This window comes from Rhinolophus sinicus, chromosome 1 (genome assembly GCF_057876585.1).
Source record: "Rhinolophus sinicus isolate RSI-liver-muscle chromosome 1, RSI-T2T, whole genome shotgun sequence".
Taxonomy (NCBI): domain Eukaryota; kingdom Metazoa; phylum Chordata; class Mammalia; order Chiroptera; family Rhinolophidae; genus Rhinolophus; species Rhinolophus sinicus.
In genome coordinates this window covers 13,090,772-13,118,386 of record NC_142501.1, presented here as the reverse complement: position 1 = coordinate 13,118,386, position 27,615 = coordinate 13,090,772, and the positions used below count along the sequence as shown (strand labels likewise).

The following is a 27,615-nucleotide window of genomic DNA, read 5'->3' as shown; positions in this document are numbered from 1 at the left end:
CTTTCATCTGCCCCGCGCTAGTGATTCCCTGAGACCCTGCCCCACCCAACTTTCAGGTACACCAAGGCACTTCCAGTGGCTTTTCTGCACAACCAGTCTTAGCTCATGCTGCTGACTTTCAAAAATCTATCAAAGGTTCACAAAACCCAGAAAAGCAGCCTCTGGTTTTGGTGCATCCCATAACTCTGGCTGAGCAGCGCTAAGCCTGGCACTAGAAACATCTGGCCTCAGTTCACAGATTGCCTCTCAAGGCACCTCCAAGCCCAGTGCAGGTGGTGGCCATCTGTGGATTGCTTTATGGCTCATACGAAGTTGTCCCATGTAGGGCACAGGCTGCAGATAAACTTGGCCTGCAATGGGACCCTCCCAGGAGGCCCTGGGGCTGGCACACCTGGTGGCCAGCTTTGGACCCAGCCAGAGCATCACCCACCCACTTCCAGCATTATTTACAATAGACAACACACCCAAAGGGCAGACTGAGCAGACACCAGAGCCCTGCTACAGTGAATCCTGCTCTACAGGGTCAGCCCCTGCACCACAGCCCCTCCACTATAGTCATGGCCAGTCATCACTACCAATCAGCCTGTGGGTCAATCCGTCCCATTGATGTGCAAACAGCAACCAAGGCTCAACTACAACAGGAGGACACACACAACCCACACAAGGGACACAACTGGAGCACCCAGCTCTGGTGACCAGGGAGACTGCACCACTGAGCCCCACTGGACCCTACAACATAAGGCCACTCTGCTAAGACAGAGAGGCATAGCAGCTCTAGTTAATACATAGAAACAAACACAGGGAGGCAGCCAAAGTAGGGAGACAAAGAAACATGTCCCAAATAAAAGATCAGAACAAAACTCCAGAAAAATAATTGGAAAAAAATGGAGACAGACAATCTACCAGACGCAGAGTTCCAACACTGGTTATAAGGATGCTCAGTGATCTCAGGGAGAACTTTACCAAAGAGATAGGAAACATAAAAATGGAGACAGAAAACATAAAAAAAAAAGAACCAGTCAGAAGTAAAGAATACAATAACTGATATGAAGAATACATTGGAAGGAGTCAATAATTAGATTCAATGAAACAGAGGATCAAAACAGCAGTTTAGAAGATAAGGTAGCTGAAAACACCCAATCAGAACAGCGAAAAGAAAAGACAATCCAAAAAAATGAGGATAGTCTAAGGGGCCTCTGGGACATCAAGCATACCAAGAACATTCGCATCACAGGGGTACCAGAAGGAGAAGGGAGCAAGGAATTGAAAACCTATTTGAAGAAATAATTACATAGTGGTTGCCAGAGGGTAAGGGGGGTGGGGGGTGGGGGGTGGGAGATGAGGGTAAGGGGGATCGAATATATGGTGATGGAAGGAGAACTGACTCTGGGTGATGAACACACAATGGGATTTATAGATGATGTAATACAGAATTGTACACCTGAAATCTATGTAATTTTACTAACAATTGTCACCCCCAATAAATTTAATAAAATAAAGTTAAAAAAAAAAAAAAAAGAAATAATGACAGAAAACTTCCCTAACCCGGCAAAGGAAATAGACATACAAGCCCAGGAAGCACAGAGAGTCCCAAACAGGATGAACCAAAGAGGCCCACACCAAGACACATCATAATTAAAATGCCAAAGGTTAAAGACAGAGAGAGAATCCTAAAAGCAGCAAGAGAAAAGCAGTTGGTTACCTACAAGGGAGGGCCCATAAGACTGGCAGCTGATTTCTCAACAAAACTTTGCAGGCCAGAAGGGATTGGCAGGAAATATTCAAAGCGATGAAAAACAAGGATCTACAATGAAGATTACTCTACCCAACAAAGCTATCAAGGGACAGATAAAGCGCTTCCCCCATAAAGGAGTTCATCACCACCAAACCAGTATTACAAGGAATCTTAGAGGGACTTTTTTAAGAGAAAAAGATGAAAAAAGATAAAAAATATGAACAATAAAATGGCAATAACTACATATCTATCAACAATTACTTTAAATGTAAATGGATTAAATGCCTCAATCAAAAGATAGGGAGGCTGAATGGATAAGAAAACAAAACCCTTACATATGCTGCCTACAAGAGAGTCACTTCAGATCAAAGGACACACAGAGACTGAAAGTAAAGGAATGAGGAAAAGGTATTTCATAAAAATGGAGACAACAAAAAAAGCTGAAGTAACAGTACTTATACCAGACAAAATAGACTTTAAAACAAAGGCTATAACAAGAGACAAACAAGGACCCAGTAATCACACTTCTGGGTATTTATCTGAAGAAACCCAAAACACTACTTTGAGGGGACAGGTGCATCCATATGTTCACTGCAGCACTGTTTACAATGGCCAAGACGTGGAGGCAGCCTGGGTGTCTGTCGATGGAAAAATGGATAAAGAGGAGGTGGTACATATATACAATGGAATGCTCAGCTATGGAAGGGAATGAGTTCTTGCCATCTGCTGCAGCACGGATGGACCTGGAGGGTGTTGTGCTGAGTGGTGTGTGTCAGACGGAGAAAGACAGATGTAATGTGATTTTGCTTATATGTGGAACTTAAAGAACAAAGTAAACAAACATGGAAAATAGAAACAAACTGATAGATATAGCGAATACTTTGATGGTTGCCAGATGGGAGGTGTTGGGGGGATGAGTGAAAAAGAGGAAGGGATTAAGAAGTAAAAAATTGTTGTCTTAGGAATGTAGCTAGTCTTGGGAATGTAAGATATAGCATAAGGAATATAGCCAATAATATTGTAATAACTCTGTATGGTGTCAGATGGGTACTAGATTTATCAGGGTGATAGATGGACAGGGAGTTGGAGGGCAGGGTGAAAAAGGTGATGGGATTAAGAAATACAAATTGGTAGTTAGCAAATAGTCATGGGGATGTAAAGTAAAGCACAGGGAATATAGTCAGTAATATGGTAATAACTATGTATAGTGCCAGGCGGGTAGTAGACTAGTCAGAGGGATCATTTCTTAAATTATATAAATGTCTAACCATATGCTGTACACCTGAAATTAATATAAAATAATATTGAATGTCAAAGTAAATTTTAAAAACTAAAATGGAAAAAAATAGAGATGCTGGGACCTTCCTACAAGGTGCCCTGGCAGGGGACAGGGGACCCAGACACGGAGGTGGTCATTGCAGACCACTGTGGAGAGAAGTCTGTGGAGAGAAGCATGTAGAAGGAAAGGTGAATAAGCCTCAGCGTCAAACCCACCTGATTCCAAGCTCTCCTCTGCCACTGACTAGCTGAGCACCATTAGGCAGACAGAATGAATGCGAATTTTGCTATTAAACAGTGTTTCCCTGCCAGGCTGGCTCTGGCTCCTGCTTCTTAGAAATGTTTCTTCCAGCCCTGGTGTGCAACCCACTCCTTTGGATGAATCAGCCCTTGTGGGTAAGAGCAACGGCCGGCAGGCTCCTTCGTCTACAATGGCATGGCGGGGAAGTAGAAAGACTACGGCTGGGTTGCAGAAGAGGGCCAGGGAGCAGAGGCAGTGAAGCCTCAGTCTCTGAAAGGCTGAGATGGGAGGAAGCCCCAGGAGCAGAACTGGGACCCTAGGAGGAAGGCCCAGGGAGAGAGATTCAGCCCAACTGAAAGAACCTTACCAGTGTAAGCTGTGTGAGGTAGTGAGCTCCCCATCACAATGGAATTACACAGGTAGACGCTGCATGGTCACTGGTAAGAATGGTATCAAGTTGACTCGGATATTCAGCAGACACATGACCTGAGGGAACTCCATGGGCCCCTCCCATGCTCAGATTCTATTTCGGGTGACGCTGAGGTCCCAAAGATCACATTTGCAAGGAGTCAGGTGGACTTCCAAGTCCTAAGTTTATCACTTATTCGTTACAAGACTTTGAGCAACTGATGAAATCTCTCTGAGGTTGTTCCCTCAGCTGCAATACAAGAATAATCACATCCATTTCCAGGAACTGGGGTGAGAATTACACAATGTACCGTACGCGGAGAACCTGAACAGGCCGTGGACACACTCAAATCTGACACAGCCAAGCGTCCCCGCCGCCCTCCTAATCTCCTTCAGGAGCCTCCCAGGGGTCCCCAGGTTTTCCAGGAGATGTGCTCATTAAGCAGATTAGTGCACAAAACCAATCGTTGCTTGCATCCTTGGATGCCCAGGATTAAATGCTGGTCGCAGCATCTCTTTCCATTAAGCTCATGCCTCACGGAGCCCAGGCTATTTCACAGGGAGGGAGATCTTAATAGCCATACTGAAAGGGACGCTGCTATTGAGAGGAGGGAAAAAAACGAGACCTAAAGGACCGTGAAGAACGCAGGCATGGTGTTCAAACTGAAAATCCACTTCACTGAGTGCTGGTCTGCATTGCTAGGCAAATTCCTTCCTAGGTGCGGGTACAGACGCCAAACACATTAATTGCCAGGGCACAGAGCCCTCTATGTGCACGGTGTCAGTAGGCACCTGCTGGTGGAATTTGAGGGGTCCAAAGCATACCCGACCTTGGATCCAAAAGCATCTCCCCTATTAATTTACCACCCATGCTTAGAACTTGGGACTTTTCCATTTTTAAAGTGCCTTTAACTTCTGTTTCCTAAAACTGTGCATCCCCAACCCTCAGAAAATCAAAGCCAAAATGGTCAAAACTATTTCCTGCAACTAAGAATTCCTGGTTGGCTTGGAAATCACCTCTGGGTGAATCCAGCTGTCCTGAGGAGCTGGGGAGGGGATAAACTTCATCCCTGAAAATTGAGAAGAAAATGCATGGTGTCCAGAAGCCCCATCTCTCTCTCTCTCTCTCTCTCTCTCTCTCTCTCTCTCTCTCTCTCTCTCTCTCTCTCTCTCACACACACACACACACACACACACACACACACACACACACACGCAAGCACGTAAATCACCGGAATCCATCTGGGAATCATCAAATGTCCAGTCAGTCCATTCATTCGAAATGATGGCAGCCAGTACTCCCATTTCACACGTGAAGGAGGGGTGGTGGCCAAGTGGCCAGGTCCTCTACTACCTGACACATAAATACCCTGAATGTGCTTTAAACTTTAAAGACGTTTGTGACACACTTTCCAGCCAACATCCAAGAACAAATGATTCCTCAAATGGACCAAACAAGGGAGAGTGAAGGTGAGGATTCATTGGGTATCACCACACCCATTTTACAGATGAGGAGGTTGAGGTGGTAAGAAGTGACTTCCTCATTACCACAGCCAAGAGGTTGCAGAGCTGGCTTCAAATTCACTTATGCCAAACACTGAAAGGTGCATGTTTTTCACTATGTCACATGCGTCCTTACCCAAAAGCCTAACTTTCCTCACTCCACAGTGTTGAGACAGTGGTCTGGGCCCTTTGGAAGCAAGGCTACTCCCTGAGACCAGTCAGTGGCTGTCAAAATTTAACGAGTGTAAGAATCACCTGGGGGCTCATTAACCAAGCCTAACACAAGCTCCAGTGTGGTTTAGATCAGTTCTTCTCAAACTTTCATGTGCGAACATACTCATACCTTTTATGCACCTTGTTAAAATGCAGATTCCAGTGTGGTGGCCCTGGGGTGAGGGTTACTTTCTGCCTTCCTAACGAGCTCCCAGGTGACATTGACACTGCTGGTCCCTGGACCACACTCCAGAGGCGCAAGGGTCTAGAGTGAGTCTGCCAGGGATTGACTCTCAGCGTCACCACCTACTAGCTGCATAATACCTGGCAAGTTACTTAACCTCTCTGTGCTTCAGTTTCTTCAGGTGTAAAAAATGGGTATCAGAACAGTGCTGCCTCATGGAGTTGTTTTTAGGATTACAGGAATGATCCGTGTACATTACTGAGCACAATGCCCGGTGCACAGAAATATCTCAATAAATTAGTAGTAGTAGTAGTAAGTTTTGTGGCACATTATCAGCTTTCGAAAATAAATGAAAATTGTTAGTGTTAAATTTTCCCACTGGCGTACATTGATTCAGCTTTCCCGAGTCTGTAGCTTCCTCTAGAAATGAATTTTAGAGCAAGCGATAGCACAGCAGTTTACATTTGTATAATGCATTGCCATGCATATTCTGTTTCGGTTATCAGTGTTATTCAGGGATTAAAACAACTGGGATGTATTACTTCTACAACTCTGTCGTGGTCCACGCGGCATAGCCGAGGTCTCTCCGCATTCACCTGGGAGTTTATCTGGGAGCAATGCGGAGGCTGGGCCAGCCAGGGCTCCAAAGACCTCTCATCATCCAACAGCCTAACCCAAGCTTCTTCTACAGCACGACGGCTTCCCAGACAGAAGGTTCCAAGAGGAACGCCAATGCGTGAGTGTGTTATCAATCCTTTACTTGCACTGTGCTTGCTAATGTCCCAGTGTCCCAACCATGTCATGCGGGCACAGACTACACAAGGCATGAACACCAGGAGTGGGGTTCCCCAAGAACTTCACCATGGTGGTTCCCCAAGAACCAAAGGGGAAGTCTACCACTATTGACTTATTTGGTTATAAGCCCCTTGAAGACAGCTTGTTACGTCCCCAGTCCTAGAAGATGCTTGAAGACATCGGATCCTGCAACCACCCTGAGGTTCAGTTAAAGGAAAGAGATTCTCTCCATTTGTGGACAGTTGTGAGAGCTGGTGGCACGCAGCTTGTTAAGGTCTGGTGCCGAGGAGAGCGGGCTCCAGGTTTGTCACTCTTTCCTCTGCACTGTCCTGCTAACCTTATAGCATAAACTTTTCCTGCCAGCCCCTCCTTACCCTGTATGTCTCCTTTCTCCAAGCTTCCTGGTGAATAGTTATTTATAAAAGAACATTAAATGCACCAGATAAGTGCTATTTAAAGGAATCCTGTGGTGACTCATCGAGTAATTAAAATAATCATTTATTCCGTAAGCATTTATCGGGTTCTCAGTTCACACCAGGCACTTTGGGGGTGGAGGTGGGGAGACAAGGGAGGGGTTCAGAGTTAGAAGAAGTGGCTCTTGCCCTCAGGGAGCTAAATTACTTGTTCTTTCACAACAGATATTTGTCAGGCACCGACTTACTATGTGTCCAACTAAATGCCGGGTATCAGGGATGGACCCAGTACCGTTTCTGCCCTCACGATGCTCGCAGACTGGCTGGGAGGCCAACAGGCAAAGATCTCATACCGTGTGGTCCTCACACGATAGCTGCGTTTGGGAAGGGTCCTCTGTGAGCGGAGAAGGGCATAACTCTGCCTGGTGTGGAGACAGGGGTCAAAAGAAGCTTCCCAGGTACAGGGACCACGAACTAGACCAGGGGAGGGGACTGCAGACCAAGACAAGGCACAAAGAACAACACAAGTTATTGGGTGGGGGACAGAGGGTCTCTTGCATCCTATGTGCAGAACCAGTTTTCTAAGACATAACCCCCAAGACTGCTCCAGCCAAAGGCACCAGATGCATCGCTTGGTCCCAAGGTGCTTGCTTCCCCTCCTCATCTTCAAGCCTCCGGTCAAGGTCATGTGCTGGCACCATCCTTCCCTGATGAGCAGAGTGGGTCCCGCGTTTGCCATCGTGGCCAGGTTGATTACTAACATGGTGCTTATCATTGTCTTGGCCCACTGGCTTTTATCTGTCACCTCCATTCAAATAAAACTGCCTGAGAGCAGGGACTTGCCTACTCTCTGCCTTCCCTATTAGAATGCAAGTTGTACAAGAACTTTGTTTGGGTCATGCTGCACCCCAAGCACCCAAAGGAGTCCCTGGCACCTGGCAGGTGCACAAAGAATGAATGAAGGTGAGGGTCCTGGCAGCAGGGGTGAGGGGTGTGGAGTGGGCAGCACCAGGAGTAAGTACTAGGAGTACTGTGACTTTAGAACAAGTCCCATCTGAGTTCCAGTCTTGCCTCTACGCCTTACTCATTCAAGGACTATGGTAAAGCCATCTACCCGCCACCTCCACCTCAGATCCCCAAATTCCCCATCTCTAGTGTCAAGCATTCTTCCCCAAATCAAGTTCCAGAACAGGTCTGAGGGTTCTATTTTTGACAGGCCGTGGAATGGTGGAGGCACCCGTATGAGTCCACCAGGGAGGGCAGGCCTGGCGGGAACCCAGGCAACAGCATATGATCAACGTCATGACAAAGTAGGAAGTTCAAAGCGACACTGGGTGTGGGTCTGACTCAGAGTCACAGCATCCAGGTGTCAAAGGGGGCCTGCAGGGTTCTGTCTGGGCTGATGGAGCATCGAGAACTGGTACCTGGGCCATGACACATGAGTGTATTGCTTGGCAGAGCTACCTGGAGCCTCATCTAAGAGATAGAGACGGGGCAAGAGAGACTTCTTAATGGCCTCTGTTTTTAGACATGCCGTTCCATCTTCAGGAAAGACTTTCCTACCCTTCACATGATGAATTCTATCCACGCATCAAAACCCCACTGAAATACCCCTCATCTCCCAACACTGTTCTGCCTCTCCCATACAAAGCCCCCTCTTCTATACTCAAAGTAGCAAGAACTTGCTCCTACGAACACCTTGTCTTCCCCATTAGACCGAGAACTTTCCAAGAGCAGAAAGTTGGCCTTACCTCCCTGCAGCGCCAATGCCCAGCACGGTTCCTCCTACTGACTCCTGATAATGACGACCATTTATCAGGCACACACACTCTGTTTTCAGACTCGTGCCAAAGGCTGGATGTACATTACTTAACTGAATCCTTACCACAGCCCAGTGATGTACATGCTGATAGGACCCCCAGGTTAGTTACCGACCCAGAGAAAACTATGTGTGGCTGTAGAATTCACTCCATGTCCAATGAGTGTGTGTTAAAGAAATGAGCAAATGAGGAAGTGATTGAGTGAAATAATTCAGAAGTAAATTATTTTTATATCTTTGGCTGCCCTTGTCTTCTAGAAAGAAGAGGGTCGCTGGGATACCCCATGAGACTGAGGTGCTCAAATCATGTCCTTAGTGTCCCTGGGTGCCCACCCCAGGAGGAAGGTTGAGTGAAGAATATGGAATAAAAAATCCCTGATTAAGGATATCATTTCCCAGCCCCCTAGGAGGAAAGACAGGCTTCGAAATCTCAGCCTGTGGGCAGACCATTGCCTCTTGGGGGCTACTCATCCTGGAATTTGTTTCCTTCCATTGTACACCCCCCAGCCTACATGCTTGGTCCTCCAACCCAACCCCCTCATGGATGGATTTGTCTGCAACTTGCATTTCTCCTGGCCTGAGTGATATGTATGTGTGCACATCCTAATGCATACACATGTCTACTCTGACCTTGTTTGACAAGAGCCTTCCAGGAATACTGTGGCCTCTATCCTCACAGACTGAAATGGGTTTCCTCGTCTCCTGCTTCTCTCTGAAGCCTTGGGCTGGGAAACGTCTGGGTCTTCTGACTACAGCAGATTCCTGTGCTGGGCTGTGAGTATAAGAGCTTCTGGGCGTAAGCCCAGAACCCCCTCATGTGCTAGTTATGGGCCAGAGGCACAGGTGTGAGTGGGCGCGCTCTGGAGGCTTGCAAAGCCCTAAACCCGAAAAGACAGCTCCTGCTCGGGTCCATCCTCCAAATGAACTAAACCTGCCTCTTCCCCAAAGCTGTGTGTTAACTACCCCAGGAGGGCAGAAGAAATGGCTCCTCACAGGTGCCAGCTGGAGCCACAGACGTGAAAAAGGCAAGAAGGTGGATGTGTAGTCTTGCCCATTAAATCATCCCTGAAAATAACCTATGTTTATTGGACACTCATTGGAGTTAGGCCCCATGCTAAATACTCTATAGGCATGACCGATCTCCTCTTTCAACAACCCAAAGAGGAGACAACTGTTAGTAGTACTCACATTTTACAGTTGAGAAAACCAAAGTTCAAATGGCTCGCAGGTGGTTTCACAACTGTAATGCAGGGACTCAGCTCCCGCTCCCCGCACAAGAACGCAGGATATGGTGAGGCCAAAAAGCAACGACAACGGAACCATAGAGACGTGGTTCATACCACTATATTCTCCATGGCAGTTGGTTGAGACACAAACGCAAACATCCGCCAGTACCCCAACGAGGGGTCTTCCTGCACCCCATTCTCTCTGGCGGCCGGGAGAGAGACAGGAAGTAGGATCAACACGACCACAATCCACAATCCACTTGCCAACCACACTTGCTAGCAGCAATCCGCCATCTGCTTCCCTGCCAACCAACCAACGCCCTTGCCAGCGTAGCCACGGCAGTTATATTAGTGGCCAATGGCTCACTGGTAACAGCTGGTGGCCACCCAGCCACAGCAGACGGCCATCTGATTACAGCTGATGGCCACGTAATAACTGAGCCAGCACCTTTCCACGGGAGGCCGAGAGCCTGGAAACTGCTCTCCTGGCTCTGTCCCCACAGCAACCATTGGCTGTGGACCACAGACCGGACCCCACGTCTGTGTGACTCCTGAGTGTCCATGTCATTCTGCTGGAGTAAGAGTCAAGCCCAGGTTTGGTTGGCCAGGCCATCTAACTTGCGGATCTTAAAAGCCAGGAATCTCAGAGTCGTGGAATTACACCAGGGCTTCTCAAAAGCTCTGAGAATGCAGGTGGCAGCTGCCCTAATGAGGGGAGCCACCCACAACTAGTAGGCTGAGCAAACCACCTGGCCCCCCACCGTCACCCAAGCAGATGTCTACCTCTCCCATCCCAATCTGTACCCATCTGACTCTACAAAAAGTCAACAGGCAGGACCTCTCTTCCCTTCTGGCCCCAGCAGCCAGAGCATCCACTAATTATTTATGTCACTGACTGAGCAATTGCAGCACACTGGGTCCCAGCCAATTGTACTTCTCTGGCCTCAGCTCCATTCTCGGTGAAACTAAGAATCAGACAAGATGGATTCTGAGAACTTGGTCACCTTTGGCATTGCCAGATCCTCTGGAACGTACTGTTCAGCGGAACGCTCTGTGATGAAGGAAATGTCCTGAATCAGTGCTGTCCAACATGGCAGCCAACAGCCACCCGTGGCTGTCGACACTTGAACCATAGCCTAGTGTGACTAAGGAGTTGAATTATTAATTTTACATGTTTGAATGATTTCCATTTAAATGGGCATATGTGTCTGTTAACTATCATACCGAAGACTGCAATTCGAGAATTAAGATAACCTCTGGGTCCCACAAGATACGGAAGCCCACACTGTGTTACCAGTAATATAACTATTATAACCAAAAGAGCACCACGGGGAGGCTTGAGGGCCGATTAACTCCCCCACAACCTCTACCAGCCACCCCGCAAAACCACCAGAAAAAAAAAAAATGTAAATTCTATGCAAACAGCCAACAACTTCAAAAATACAAGGTTGGACAATTAAGTTCACGAACTCATCCTAGAAAAAGCACTACACACCTCACTGCTGAATATCTCTACGGTCACCTTCAAAGTACTCCCCTTGGGAAGCTATGCACTGACGCCAGCATCTAGTCCACCCATCAAAGCAATTCTGAAACTCTTTTTCTGGAATGGCCATCAGAGCTGTCATTGTATTACCCTTGATGTCCTGAATGTCATCAAAATGTCTTCCTTTCAATATTTCCTTTATCTTCAGGTAAAGAAAGAAGTCACTGGGGGCCAGAGCAGGTGAGTAGGGAGGGTGTTCCGATACAGTTATTTGTTTCCTGGTTAAAAACTCCCTCACAGACAGTGCCATGTGAGCTGGTGCATTGTCGTGATGCAAGAGCCATGAATTGTTGGCGAAAAGTTCAGGTCATCTAACTGTTTCACGCAGCCTTTTCAGCACTTCCAAATAGTAAACTTGGTGAACTATTTGTCCAGTTGGTACAAATTCATAATGAATAATCCCTCTGGTATCAAAAAAGGTTAGCAACTTCGCTGCAACACATTCGTAAATTTGTCCGACCCCCATCTGCCTGGCTTCCCTGCATAGACACACGGTCCCTAACTCTTCCTGTGTGGCATCCTCCTGCAGCCACAGCTTGTCCCACTGATTCACCCTTTAAGTTTCCAGTCTTTCCACATCCATTGTCTCTTTGATTCTCACAATAGCTCCCTGAAGCAAGTGCCATTATTCCCATTTTATAAACCAAGAAACTGAAGCTCAGGACATTTAAAGGACTTCTTCTGAACCAAAGAAAGATTCCATTTCATACAATGAGGCTCGAGGCAATGAGTCTGTCCTCTCACACGTGGAGGTCACTTAACCTCTCTGAACCTCCGTACGTCAGTTGTACAGTAGGGACACTGCCTCCCACCTCAGAGGCTGTGAGGACAACACACGTGAGACAACACATGCCCAGTGGTGCCTGTCAGTGACATTTGTGCCACGAGTGTCACTTCCTTCCCCTTCCCTTTGTCAGTCAACTGAGAGAGAAAACCCACCGTCTGCCAAGCAGCTCCCATCATTGGTCTGGGTCCACTGCAGTTTCCTGCCCGCCCCACTCTCCATCTCTGACCTGTGCTTCCCAGACCTGCTGGAGACCCAAAACATACCAAACCCACCTGGTGAGGCAGGAGACAGGCAAGAAGAGCCGTGCAGGTCACAATAAGAGGAATGAAGCCTCCCTCCCCAGGATGGAACCCTGGGCCAAATCCTCCCCCATCGTAGCCCAGACAGGCTGGAATGCTGCTCTCCTGAAGGCTCCACCCAAAGATGCCTCTTATGCCTCGTCCTTCAAGCAGGAACAGCTGCCACAGCTACAAGGAAGAGACATCTGTGCCTGTCCTCACCATCAACAGGCAGAATGAGCCTCACTAGCTTGTGTCTTCTTTCAGCTGCCACGATGATCAGTGCCATGGAAATGCAGCCACAGAGTGGCTCCAGGCACAGGTACCTGGAAATGCCAGGCATTCGCTGACCCAGGGACCAAGCACATGGCCCGGTGTCACGAGCCGGGAGTCAAACCACAGAGGCCGGCAGAGAGCAAAATGAGATGTGGCCAGGATGGGAACTGTTTTTCTGGAAGGAAGTGAACATTTTCTCAAAATGGGCTCTGAGCCAAGCTAGCTTTTGAAATCTTATTCCTGAATCTTGGATCTCTAATGAAAAATTATATCAGTCAGGGTCTTGGCAGGAAACAGAAGCTCACTCAGCTGGTATTTGAAGATATTGTCAATAAAGGGATTCAGGTGGGCACACAGAGGTGGGCAGGATCCAGAGAACCACAGGGCACACCCAGGGGCTGACAAGAGCAGAAAGCTGGGACCACCCCCAGGTCTGAAGGACAAGGGGGGAAACCTACTCTCAGCGTCCATTTGAGAGCTAGAGCCTGCAAAACGGCCTCCATTACATGCCACCAAAACCACAGCAAGCTGAGAGTTAGATGCATTCAGACCCCAACTTCTCCTCCCAGCCTCCAAACTGACTGAACCCAACCAGAAGTCAAAGGTCAAGAGCTCTGCAGGTGCAGTCCAGAGGTTCCTTGGGCACGGAGCAGGGCAGGGCCGGAGTGGAGATGGACATGGGCAGATGAAGAGTGTCTGGTGCAGAGGAAAAAGCTCATGGTTCGGGTACTACCGACCTGAGATCAGATCTCAACTCATGCATACCAGGTCTGACAATTAAGTTCACAAACTCGTCCTACAAAAAGTGCTACACACCTCACTGCTGTATATCACTACGGTCACCTTCGATGTACTCCCCTTGGGAAGCTATGCACTGACGCCAGCACCTAGTCCACCCTTCAAAGCAATTTTGGAACTCTTTTTCTGGAATGGCCATCAGAGCTGTCATCGTATTACCTTTGATGTCCTGAATGTCATCAAAATGGCTTCCTTTCAATATTTCCTTTATCCTCAGGTAAAGAAAGAAGTCACTGGGGGCCAGATCAGGTGAGTAGGGAGGGTGTTCCAATACAGTTATTTGTTTACTGGCTAAAAACTGCCTCACAGACAGTGCCGTGTGAGCTGGTGCATTGTCGTGATACAAGAGCCATGAATTGTTGGCGAAAAGTTCAGGTCGTCTAACTGTTTCACGCAGCCTTTTCAGCACTTCCAAATAGTAAACTTGGTGAACTATTTGTCCAGTTGGTACAAATTCATAATGAATAATCCCTCTGATATCAAAAAAGGTTAGCAACATCGTTGCAACAAGTTCACGAACTTAATTGTCAGACCTCGTGTAAGCAAAGGAACACTAAGCAAATTCCTTACATTTTCTGAACCTCAGCATCCTTGTCTATCAATGGCATATTGTCCAATTCAAAAAATTAGAAATAATGATTGTAAAAGGCTCTTGGAGTGGCTGGCACAGAAGAGGTGGACAATCAATGACAGAGGTGGCTGGAAAACCACAGGCTTTGGGATGAGATACCTGGGTTCCCTGTCCTGGTTCCATCACCCACCTCTGTGAGACTTTTGGCAACGTAACCTGTCTGGACCCAAGCAGGTCACCTGCTAAACAGGTATTATAAGGATACCTGCTTCAGAGGGTGATGTCAGCTAAACAATATATGGAAAGTGTTTAGCACAGTACCTAGCACAGAAAGTGTCAAATTGTCGCCATTACTATTCTCATTGCTGATAAAAATTGAGTAGAAACTACTTCTCAGGTATGCCTGGAAGTGTGTGCTTTCCACATTTTTATTTCTTCCTCTCAGCAGGGGCTGTTGAACTTGAATTTCACTGGTCTCCACTCAGCAGAATCTCTTCCATACTTGTAGTTCTCTCCAAGTTCAGACTCACAAGCCCAGGGACAGCCAGCTCATCAGTCTTGCCATAGACGTGGCTCCCACCCTCCACAATCCAGCTGTTCCTCCACCCAGAGAAGCAAGCAGCACTTCGCTGATGGATCATGGGAAGAGGCCTGGCTGGATGCAAAGAAGCTTGGCCCCTCCATGTCATGATAAATGTGATGATTTCCCTAAATGATGATGAGCCTTGAGATATAGCCCAGAAAACCTGGGCATTGATGATCCTTTCCCAGTTGAAGAAATGGACGTGATCTGATGCAGACTCACATCTCAACCATGTGCAGCTGGAAGCCTGGGCTGTTCTTACCCAACCTGCTGCCCCAGCACTTAGCACACAGCCTCAGTGACACACCTGAGCACCCACAATGTGCCAGGCCCTGGGTAAACAAAGCAGACAAATCATGCCTTCATGATGCTTACAGACTGGCAGAGGAGTCAGGAATTTTACCAGTAATTACAAATGTTATAGCTATTATGAAAGGTAACATAGGAGATCCATTGCTAGTTAGGAGGCAGAAGATTGCAAAGGACCATCGTTCCCAACATTAGCAGAATAAACACCAGATAAACTCAATATCATACTTTTATTTAAAGTCACCAATGAGTAGTAGATTAAAAGCAGTTTAAATGAACCAAATTCCAGGGCGGAGCAATACATTCTTCAGTAAGGAAAGAGCATCCACCATTCTCATACCTGAGATGACCTGATCTGGGTTTGTGTGGGCAGAGTAGTAGACCTGCCACATGCAGAGGAACTTTGCATGCAGAAATAAGGATACACCAGAGAACTTTTAGTGACAATATTGGCTGCCATGACAGATTACAATCTAGAAGAGTCCAAATGCAGCAATAAATCTCTTAGCCAAATAGTTCTTTTCAACAGGAGTTGTGTTGAGTGATCAGCTGTGCAGCTGAAAAGCAAGATGGATCTTGCAGTTTTGTCCAGTGCTTAGGTGGAATCTAGAGATGAACTGAAATGAAATAAAACTGTAAGCCAAGACCCTCCTAGCCCAAATTCTGATAAGATCAAAGAACCATTCTCTCAGCAGTGGCAGCATAAAAAATTAGATATTGGGGTGGAGGACGAAGAGAGATCTATGTTATCTCATATGAAGCCACGGGTCAACTAAATTAAATTAATTAATTTTCACCTCAGTCAAGCTCAGCTTCATCATGGTGGGACCTGAATGATCAGCCTCTGACTCTAGTTTCCTGGAAGAAAAATTGTGAGGCTCTCTACAAAAAACAAAAAAAGAGAAAAGAAAAGAAAAAAATGTATATATATATATATATATATATATATATATATATATATATATATATATAATCTAGTTCAGTCCCTACTGTTCTTTTAATCAAAATGTCCAACACACAATTAAAAATGATGAGACATACAAAGAAGAAAAAATGTGACCCATAGTCAAGAGAAAAGATAGCCAATATAGATAGACCCACAGATGACCCAGACATGAAAATGAGCAAACAAAGACTCTAAAATAATTATTATAAACATGTTAAAGAATTTTAGAAGAAAATATATACAGAATGAGTAAACAGATAGGGAATTTTAGAATATAAAGGATAGGTGTATAAAAAGAACTAATTGGAAATTCTGGAACTTGAAAATACAATATTTGAAATGAAGAATTCAGTGAATGGACTTAACAACAGGACTCAGCAGAAAATAGAATCAGTGAACTCAAAGAGCAGTCAATATAAAATACCCAAACTGAAGCACAGAGAAAATTAGATAGATAGATAGATAGATAGATAGATAGATAGATAGATAGATAGATAGATAGAGATATATACATATATATGTGTATATATATATATATATATATATATATATATATATATAGAGAGAGAGAGAGAGAGAGAGAGAGAGAGAGACAGAGACAGAGAGACAGAGAGACAGAGAGACAGAGAGACAGAGAGAGCTGTAATATAACATTTAATGATCTAACATGTATAATTAAGAAGGTAAAATAGAATTCCACAGGAGTTTGTAACCCACCAGCATGTTCCCATCTCAGGTCTTTAAATGAGCTGTTTTCTGTGGCTGGGACTCACAGAGTCGTATGGATCATACCCTCCCATCCTTCAGGGTGTGGCTCAGATGTCTACATCACAGTGAGGTCTTTCCTGTCCACTCGATACAAAATTTACATTCACCTACTTGCCCACTCATAGCTGGAATTTCTTCTCCCGATATTTGCTTTATTTTTTTCTTTAACCTTTATCACCATTAGCAAACTATATATTTTATTTATTTATCTTGTTGGTTACCTCTTTACTCTGCTAGAATGTATGTTCCCTGAGGGCAGGAATTTTTACCTATTTTTTCAGTTCCCTGTTAAATCTTCAGCACCTACAACATAGTAGATATGCAATAAATATGACTGACCAAATAATAGTGAGAATTAAGCCTACTCAAAAGTAAAAGAAGGCATGTAGAAAGAGCTTTAGGCTGCAACTAGAAAGATGAATGTATTAGGCAGGTCCCTTTTGAATGCAAGTGACAGAGATGTAACTCAAAATGGCCTAAGCAAAATAGAAAATGCATTGATTCATATAACTGAAAAATGTAGGGTTTCATGCTTCAGACATAACTAGATCTAGGTGCTGAAATGGTATTGCAAGAAATGGTCTCTCTTTGTCTCTAGGTTCTATTTTCCTCTGTGTGAGTTTCATTCTCAAGCAGGGTTTCTCCAGGGAGCAATAAAGAAGGACACAGAAGCTCTAGCTTTGTGTGCTTTTAGCTTAACCACTCCAGGAGGAGAAACGTTCTTTCCGAATAGTTCCGGAAAAAATCCCAGTGCTACACTCATTGGCCAGGCTTGAGTCATTGTCAATTTCTGAGTGGGTTCACTGTAGCCAGGGACATGCAGATCACCAATTGGCCAGGCCTGGGTCATGTGATCACCCTTGGAATTGGGGTGTGGGCTCACTCCTACCAAACCTCCTGGCCTCAGAGTGGGGGTTCCTCAAAGGAGAATCAAGGTGCAACATCAAGAAGAGGGAAAAATGCTGGGCAGATAAAAATACATGTCTGCTTGTGTCACTATCATCTTGAATACACGGATGGAACAAGCAAGAGTGTACCAAGCGAATGCTTGAGGCCAGAGAGAGCATGAAGCATTTTAGGGAAAGAAAGTTCCATTCATTTAGGAAGAGCAAGGAGGGAGTGATGAGAAATGGGGAGGTAGATAAAGGCTTAACCTTGTGGAGTTTTATAAACCGTGTCTAGAAGTTTGGATGTAATACTAAAAGCAAAGGGAAGCCCTTCAAGCATTCAAGCAGGAAAATTTAAATAGTTCACTTGTTTTAAAGAGATCTCATTAACAACCCTACTTAGAATAGATCAGACAGGAATAAAACTGGAGCCAGCCACCCATTAGGTATTACAACTGTCCATAGGAGAGAGACGATGGAGATCTATGAAAGTGACAGTGGGAGTGGAGAAAGTAAAACGATGTGAGAGACAATTTGGACACCCACTTCAAGCATTCTCTAAACAGGACAGGATTTAGCAATAGCTTTCAAAGCCTTATCTGGAAGATCTCCAAGCTGTCTGCCACTTCTCTGCTCTTCCTTCCATGAGTTATAACAAGTCCTATCTCCTTCTCTTCCCCTCTTCTTCTCCTCCAACCTCACTCTGGGGCAGAACCAGCCAAGCCTCCCAGCAGTAGGCCTCTGCTGTGACATCCATAAGTAGACAAGCTGTATAAATTTGTGTGGGTAATAAAGGTAAGTGAGGAAAGCTCATGCTGGCACCACCTAAGGCAAGCACATTGCCCTAGAGTCAAACGGAGCCAAGTTTTATTCCTGCCTTTGCCACTTATTAGCTGTGTGCCCTTGAGCAAGTTACTTAACCTCTCTGAACTTTCTTCATTTGAAAAATGAATATATTACATTAGTTAACAGAGCGCGTATGAGATTTAAATGACTTAGTGAATCTGAAGGCCGGGAACAGTGCCTGGCACACAGAGCGAGCTCGGTGGAGGTGAGTTCCATTTTTCCTCCCAATCCTTCTTCCTTAGGGGCCTGAGGACCTATTTGCACCTATTTTCCTTTTTGACAGCAATCCTTCATCATGTCCCAGTTTTGTGGTACAATTTTGATAAATTATGTGCAAATAGTCACGAGTCATCTAATTCATTATGTTCAGCTTCAATGACAATTACTAACTGCTCCAACCTCCTGGCAGGACACCGCAGCTGTTGGGTAGCCCCCAGCTATTCGTTAGGCCTTACTGGACCGTGAGTTCATCTGTTGGAGCCAATAAGGAGGAAGCAGCATTTGTAACATAGGAGGTTAGAAATCCCTCTAAGTGCTGGAGCATTGATTAGAGCCCCTAGATTTTAGGAAATTACTATCAATCTGCCAAAACAAGCGGCTCTCCTCCACCCATTTTCACTCACACACAGGACTTACTCTGGCATAGTCATTCGCACTCCAGCTGGGGATTACAAAGTAGGGAATAAATAAGAAAAAAAATAAATAACTCAAAACCCTTGAGTGTGAGTATAACTTGTGACTTGTCTCTAACCAATGGGGGATAGCAAAGATGACGGAATACATATGACGTAACAGAAGTGGTTATGTGATGGTGACGCGTTGCAATATAGTGATCATCTTGGTGGAATCTCTCGCCCTCTCCTGGTGTTGAGAAGGCAAACAGCCAAATTAGGGCACACATTATGTCAAGGAACCACAGGCAGACGCGAGGAGCTGAGGGCATCCTGCACTCACGGCCATCAAGAAACTGAAGTTCCCAGTCCCGTAACTCCCAACACTAACATCTACCAAGAGATGGGTGATTTGGGAAGTGGCTCCTTCCTCAATCCAGCATCCAGATGAGAACCCAGCCCTTGCCATTAATTACCCTAATTACAGTCTCTCGAAGGACCCACCTCAGCTATGTCCAGGCTCCTAACCCACAGAAATGGTGAGATAATGAACATGATAGTTGTTTAAGTTTATAGTAATATCGTTACACAGTAATGGATAGCTGGTATATATGGTTAAGTGCTAAATGAATGAGTGAATGACGCAATGAATCAAAATTAGAAAAATGTTCTCATCAGCACAGGGGCAGACCAAGACAGTTTGATTCAACACACATATATCTATTTTAAGCTCTGTTTATACAGACTGCTAGCTAATTATGCTGAGAGCTGGTGAGGATGGTTCATTAATCAGGGTAGGCCAACCGCTGTAACAAACAACCGCAAAACCTTAATGAGAACTAACACAATAAGGGTTTATTTTTCACTCTCATCAGAAGCCATGTGGGTTGTAGAGGAATAAGAAGGGAACTGACCTCTGCTCCATGTAACCAATAAGTGACTCCGGCTCCTGCCATCTGTGGCTCCCTCATCCCCTTCAGAGTCTTCCACGGGGTCCTCTGTATCCAGCTGGGAAGAGAGAGGGCATGGTGAACCACAGGGCGGCTATTTAATTAGGAGCAAGGCCAGGAAGTGGACAAGTCACTTCTGTCCTCTTTCCTTGGCCACACCTCAGTCACGTCAGCTCACTTGACTACCGGGATACTGCCAATGAACGTAGTCTAGCTCATGCCCGTAGGAAAGGAAAGGGATTGGTGAACCCGTACTTGTCTCTGCTCCAGAAGGGCAATCTGTGAAGGTACAAGAATAATTAAGCACCGCCTTGACCTCAAGTAATTCCTAACATACTGAGAAAAACGGGCAAATAGCAATTAATTGTAACACATGGTACAATACGAAATATTCCTGAGAGATGGAGAGACAGGAGGACAGAGATGGAGGTAATTGGGTATAACGGCAGCTTGGCGCTAAGGCTCAGCTCTTCCTTTTGTTGACTTTATGACCCAGGTTTATTTACATACCTTCTCTGAGCTTCTGTTTTCTCACATTTAAATGTGAGAAAATGACTTCACCTCTCAGTGCCTCAGTTTCTTCACCTATTAAATGGAAATACTATTGCCTCCCTCAACTGTTTGCTATGAAGATGAGATAATCCAGGTATATAAAATGCTAAGCATCATATCTGACATATAGCAGAGTCTGGATTAGCTATTATTGTTCATTATTATTACTATTATTATTATTATCATTGTTATAAAATGTTGGGGTCCAAAAGAATTTGGAAGTGCTTAAAACTATATAATGACTTTTTCTCTATGCAGAGACAGTGTTACACGGTCCAAGTGCTTTGGAAGCTCAGAATAAGAAGAGATTAATTCTTACCCTTGGAGGTTAGAATGGGCTTCCTGGAGGAGGTTGCATTTAAGCCAAGCTTTGAAGGATTGGTGCTATTTCACTCCATGGGCTGACAACCAGAACAACCATTCCCTTCATCCCCTGGGGGCACAGATGAAATCCACAGAATTCAGGAGAGGCTGAGAGGCGACAGTGGGCACATTCGTCACTTCTGATTAGAGGCAGGGGCCCGCCCCCATCCATCTTTTCTGTAACTTGGATATTTTAAACAGAGCTTTAAAAAGAAGCACCAGATGATGTAGCAGGTAATAAACTTACAGAATTCATTTCCCCCAGGAAGCTGCTGAGGTGGAAATTTTAAATCATTTCCCATAAAGCGTAGTTAAATTCACATGTGATTGATTCCTAATGGATTATCAAAGCCTGTTATGAAGCAAATTATTAAACTTTAGGGTTGAAGTCCTGGAAAACAGGTGTACTCTCATATGATACTTCTCTCTGCACCTCTGACATGGACAAAATATTAGGCTGCATATATGTCTGGGTTGACCCACTGTGACAATTCAGTTAGAGAATCACTGCAAGGAGATATATGAAACAGCACTTTGGACCAGGAAGGGCCAGGACAGGGCACCTGTGCCCTCGCTGTCCCTGACAGGTTCGTGGCAGATATCACTAATCCATCACAGCACCATTTCCCTCAGAGCCTCATGACAGCTCCAGACTGCTTTCCAGCATAGTCACTACAGGGCCATCCCCGATAGACGAAAACAAGGTCCAGGGAGTAGAAGCAATTAGTCCAAGTTGTCCCAGGGCTATCCCTTCAAAATCTCTAGACAGGCCATCTAGTGTGGGACTCAAAAAAAATCCAGGTGTCCATGCCTCTATGCCAAGTGATTGAGAGACACGATCCTGCAGCACGATGAAAAGAGGGAGAGCCTTCCCTCCTTTCGTCTTCATAAACCTGCTATTCGCTTTATATCGCGGAAGTCTGGGCTTAGAAGATAATAATACATGAGAGGGGGAGGAGGAAGAGGAAGAAGATGAGATGGAGAAAGGATGAGAAGGAGAAGGAGGTGGGAGAGGAGAAACTCTCTCATGTATGCATTACATTTGACATTTTACAAACAGCTTTATGTGTATGACTGCTACATTTACCTCACTATGAGTATATCCCAGCTTCATAAAGAAGGAAACATGAGGCCTGAGGAGGTGAAGTTACTGGCGAGGGCCACACAGCTCCTAAGTGGTAGAGCTAAGGCTCAAACCAGGCCTGCTGCACCTGTGAAGCTCATTTTCCACTCCCACAAATGAATCCATTTGGAGGCAAATCTCTCTCCTTGTCTAGATCTCAGACACCCGGTCCTCCACGTGGCTTGAGAGGGCCAATCAGCTAGACCAGACCCTGCCTCCTGCTGACGTGACTTATTCCCTTGGCCCATGCTGTTTCATCCCTGGCCCTTCCGCTGCCCAGAGAATGAAGACATATTTGTTGATGCACTAGCTGAATGTCCTTCTGTGGCAGATGATGATAGCACTCGGGTACCAGATGTCTGCCATCTCCCAGGCCAGATCTCTGTCCCTCTCTAAATGATGATATCGGTACCACTAGAAATAACCTAATTTACCAACTGCCTATTATGGATCCACCCAACAAATATTTATTGAGTGTTTACTATGTTCTGGGCCCTGGGCCAGGCCCTGGGGACGTAGCAGTGACAAAACAGTTTATGGAGCTTATATTGTAGGGGGCGAGGATAAATAATGAACATGTTTGTAGATAAATGAAGAAAATAATTTCAAAGGTAAAAAATATGATAATCCGTGTCATCTGATGGAGAGTAACTGGGCAATTAAGTAGGGCAAGTCTACTTTAGACAGGCCGCTCTGAGGAGGTGACTTTTAAGCCACGGCCTTCAGGATGAAGAGGACCATCATGGAAAGTCAAAGGTGCCAAGCAGGAGAGCTTCTGTTCCAAGAGTGGAAGGCAGGCAGAAAGCTAGGGCAAGAGTTGTTATCCCATTTGAAAGATGAGCAAACGGAGGCCTGGAGAGTTGGAGCAACTTGTCTAAGATCTCACAGGAATTTTAAGGGACATAAATTAAATGGACAACCCCCCCTTCAAATGGATTGTGATGTTGTAAATGGTTTCCCCAGGTCTTTGTCAGAGAGCAGCCTCTCTGCAGCCCAGTGTTCCCCTCTTCTCCCAACTCAGTCCCCTCCCGGGTCTTTAATCTTCCCAGAGTAACATCACAATCAACTCCCAGGCACTGACTGCAGTACCACCCGCTGGAGACGATAATCTGAGCAGAGGCTTCAAGAAAGGGGAGGAGACACTGTCTGCATAGGGGAGTTCCTTTCTGCCTGCAGACGCCCTTCTCCAGCAGGGACAAGAGCAGAGGAAGAAATGGCACATCTAATGACAGGAGCAACGAGGCAGGTGGCTGGTTTGTTTTTCCAAAAGCGTCAGCCGATCTCAGGAGCTGGGCTAGGATTCCAGTGTGCGATGTCTGTTGGGAGAAAGTCTTCTGTGTTCTCTTCATCTTAGTTCAGCAGACTATTTCCTGAGCAATTATTTTATCCCTTCCTCTGGGCTCGTCCCTGACTTCGAGAACAGTACCTGCAGCCAGGAGACACCTAGTAAGTATCGTGGGACGAAAGAGCAGGGTATATACAGTAATAGAAGGATGCAGAGTTATAAGCCCACTCATTCATTTGGTTGTTATTTAGGAATAAACACCGCCTGCCTGGTATGTGTCTGGCACTCCGCTAGACATGAGGTGGGAGGAGATATTATAAAAGATGGAAACGATGTGTCTGGTCATAGATTCACTCACTCACCTATGCTGGGCACCTGGGTTAACATTTCACGGCCCTTTGTATTTACAGGGCTTCATTGTAGAACCGTTTTTGAACCATTGTAGAACCATTGTAGAGCCATTTAAAAGCAGGCTTTGGAGCCAACTCTGAGCTGGAACCAGGCCTGACCATTTGCACAACCTGGGGCAAGTTATTCAGCCTCTCTGTCTCCATCAGAAAAGTGGGGATAATAATACATTTCATTCTGCGTTGCTGTCTTTCTCTGTGGAATAATGTGTGGAAAGGGCTGAGCAGAGATCCTAGCACATGGTAAATGCTCCATAAGTGATATCTATAATGTGTGTTGTTTTTTTATCTTTCCACCAATTCTTTGAAGTAGGTATTTTGTCCCCATTTTGCAGTGCTGTAAGTCATGGAAAGTCACACGGCCCAATGTCTCGAGGAGACAGAACTAAGCTTGAGCCTTTCATTGCCAGCCATGGCAATGACCCGGTGGCTCAGGTGGTTAGAGCTCCATGCTCCTAACGCCGAAGGCTGCCGGTTTGATTCCCACGTGGGCCAGTGGGCTCTCAACCACAAGGTTGCCAGTTTGACTCCTCAACTCCCGGTTTGACTCCTAGACTCCTGCAAGGGATGGTGGGCTCCGCCCCTGCAACTAAGATTGAACACGGCACCTTGAGCTGAGCTGCCGCTGAGCTCCCGGATGGCTCAGTTGGTTGGAGTGCAGACTCTCAACCTCGAGGTTGCCGGTTTGACTCCTGCAAGGGATGGTGGGCTGCACCCCTGTAACTAACAATGGTAACTGGACCTGGAGCTGATCTGTGCCCTCCACAACTAACATTGAAAGGACAATAACTTGACTTGGAAAAAGTCCTGAAAGTACACACTGTTCCCCAATAAAGTCCTGTTCCCCTTCCCCAATAAAATCTTTAAAAAAATAAAATAGAATGGACATTTTAACATTTACTGCCATAGGCTGCTCACAGCCAATCAGAAATGGGCTCTGTCCTTGGAACGACCCAAGTCAAAGGAGGGCTAAACGCCACGTTCCACGAGGACAGTGCCTCTAATGAGCTTGTTTGTTGTGTGTTCCGCAGGGCTAGCACAAAGCATGGGCACCATGTAAACGGAGAGAGTGGGTTGTGGTCGGGCCTCCTGGACACAGGGAAAAACATGAGAGAAATCGGGGAGGTATGAAACAATGGGGTGCATTCAGAAAACTGGAAGTAAAACAACTAGAAGGTATGTCTTCACCTATGAAGGGACATGGGGTCGGGCAGAAGAGGCAGGGGCCCTGACAAGGACGGAGAGGCAGGAACCTGTGGACCACGCTAAGGACCTCCCCTTCCCCACCTGGTTCCTTACCTGGAGTTTTGTACCAAGTCTGTTCACAAGGGGTTTGGAGTAGACACTGTGAATTTTCTACCCAAAGGCTATGTATAGCCAGTTTCTCCTTGTCTTCCTCTATTACAGAGGCTGAAAAGCTAAAACAACTTATTTGCCACCGGCCTGAAGAGCTATAGACACAGTTCTGGCCTGTGAGAGGTAGCAGATTCCCTGGGAATCTTTTCCTTTCTAGAAGTCATGCGTGCATATGTGCATATGTGTGTGTGTGTGTGTGTGTGTGTATGTATGCACGTGTATGCATAAGAGTGTGTGTATGTGCATGGACATGTGTGTGTATGCGTGTGTGTGCATGTGTGGTGTGTATGTGTGCACGTGTGTGCGCATGTGTGCTTGTGTGTGTGTGTGTGTTGCTCTTCCCCCCTTTTTTCCCTACTGGAAGACTGCAGGGGATACAGCAGCCACTATGCACCTATGAGGTGACAGTGTGAGCGTGTAGGTCTATGCGAGAAGGAAGGTGGAGCTCTTGTTCTATTTCACCAAGAATCCTTCATTTGTTTAAACCACTATGGAGGGTTTTGTAGCATTTGTAGCCAAAGGCAATCCTAGCACATGCAAGGACTTGCTAGCCAACCCATCTAGGTAGCCCCCGCACCCCACAGCTCCTTGCTGATTTCCCTGCCCCCTCGTCCCCTTTAGACCAACCTTCTAGACGATTCCAGCTGGAGTCATCAAGATGCTCCCCTGCCTGTCCCCACAGGATTTAGACTTCTCTTCACAACCATGACCCTGGCCTCATGACCAAGATATTTCCTTTTGCCTTCTGACTGGAGCACAAGGAGTAATTTCCTTATCAGGATGAGACTCAAGCAGAAATGACGTACACTTGGTGTGGCCTCGATTTTGTGGTTTGGCTAATGCCGTCTCAGGCCCCCAGCTTCCTGACTGCTGCGTCTGCCATGCTGAAAACACCACAATTCCTGGAATTTCAGGCTTCAGCGGGGCCTTTCCGGGAATCGTGCAGTAGCAAGAGCAAATCACAGTATGTTTATCTTATGCCTTTTCTTTTCTGCATTGCCATGAGGATAATTAGGATTCTGATGGCATTTTTACTGTACTTTTTTACTTCCTCAATGAGCTCTTTCAAGCCAAAGGGACGGACCCAAGGGAAGCCGTACATGGAGCTTCTGCCGTAACAACAGACCAGAAAAAGAACAGAGAGAACCAGCCCGTCCTGTCACCAGGGAGACCAGAGGAAGGCTCCCCTGTGTCAGGGAAATTTACAAAGACTTGGAAATGAGCAAAGTCAAGTACCTGGCGTCCTTTCAATGGATTTCTGGGTATTAACCAGTAGATCTCGGGGGATTATCTGCTCCAACCAGGGTGAGCACTTTTGACAGATTTTAATCAACTAGGCTGTTTTAGAGTCATATAGAGGGGACAGTTGTAGGAAACTCAGAGTAATGCAAATGATTCTTGTCCGTGGCAATGAAAACGAATTTTACCTGGTAGAGATATAATTAATTTCTACCCGGGAGGAAAAAAAATAACCCCAGCCATTACATTTTATTGCCCAATAGCAGTGGTGCCCAGGATGCTTTCAGGGAGTCTGTTACGTCAAAACTATTTTCATAATAATTTTAAGGCATCATTTGCCTAATGTTCACTTACTTTCTCACAAGCATAGAGTAGAGCTTTCCAGAAACTACATGACTTGTGATGCTGCTATCATTGCTCTAACAGTTAATGGAATGTGTACTTGTAGACGCATATGTTTAAAATGTTCTCGGTTTTAATTTCTAATATGGCAAATATTGCTCGATATAACCCACATAAACAAAAGCTCGTGAGGTCCTCAATAATTTTTAAGAGTGTAAAGGCATCCTGGGACCAAAAAGTTCAAGAATTGCTACCCTGTAGGATATTGAGTAATTTTGGGTCTATTAGCAAAGTTACTTCAGGTACCTGACTGGTGTGTGTGTGTGTGTGTGTGTGCGCGTGTGTGTGCGCGTGTGTGTGCGTGTGAGTGTGTGTGAGTGTGTGTGCGTGTGTGCATGTGTGTGCGTGTGCGTGTGTGTGCATGTGTGTGGTGTGAGTGTGTGTGTGTGTGTGTGAGCAGACACAATGTTACAAATGGATGAGTACTCCTATGACCCCCCCCCATGCTGAGAGGGGAGGATCCTTTCCTGCAATCTCAGCCTGCATCTCTTCGTCACTGGGAACAATTTAGGATAATGGGTAAAGCAGAAAGAATGCTAGCAACATCTGAGAAGCTAAATTAATCTCTATCCGAAGTTGCCAAACTACAGCCCATGGACCAAATACAGCCCTCTGCCTGTTTTTTGTACAGTCCACGAGCTAAGAATGGTTTTTAAATGTTTAAATGGTGGAAATAAAATCACAGAAGAATGCGATCGCCTGACCCATGACAATTATATGAAATTCAAATTTCAAGGTCCATACATAAAGGTATATTGGAACATAGTCACGTGCACTAACTTGCTTCCTGTCCAGGCTGCTCAGCCACAATGGCAGAGCGAAGTGGTGTGACAGGGGACGTGTGGTATGCAAGCCCACAGCGGTTCATTTCTAGCCCTTTACAGAAGCAGCCTGCTGATCCTGCTCTATGTAATAAG

At 45.8% G+C, this 27,615-nt stretch overlaps 1 long non-coding RNA gene across 1 annotated transcript in view; it reads right to left on the bottom strand.

Annotated features, from left to right (window-relative positions):
* LOC109445769 (uncharacterized) overlaps positions 1-12,837 on the bottom strand; it is a 58,238-nt gene extending 45,401 nt beyond the window's left edge. The window contains exon 1 of the long non-coding RNA XR_012494096.2: positions 12,421-12,837. This is a non-coding gene — a long non-coding RNA (uncharacterized LOC109445769). The remainder of the gene's footprint in view (positions 1-12,420) is intronic.
* Between the last annotated feature and the right edge of the window lie 14,778 nt (positions 12,838-27,615).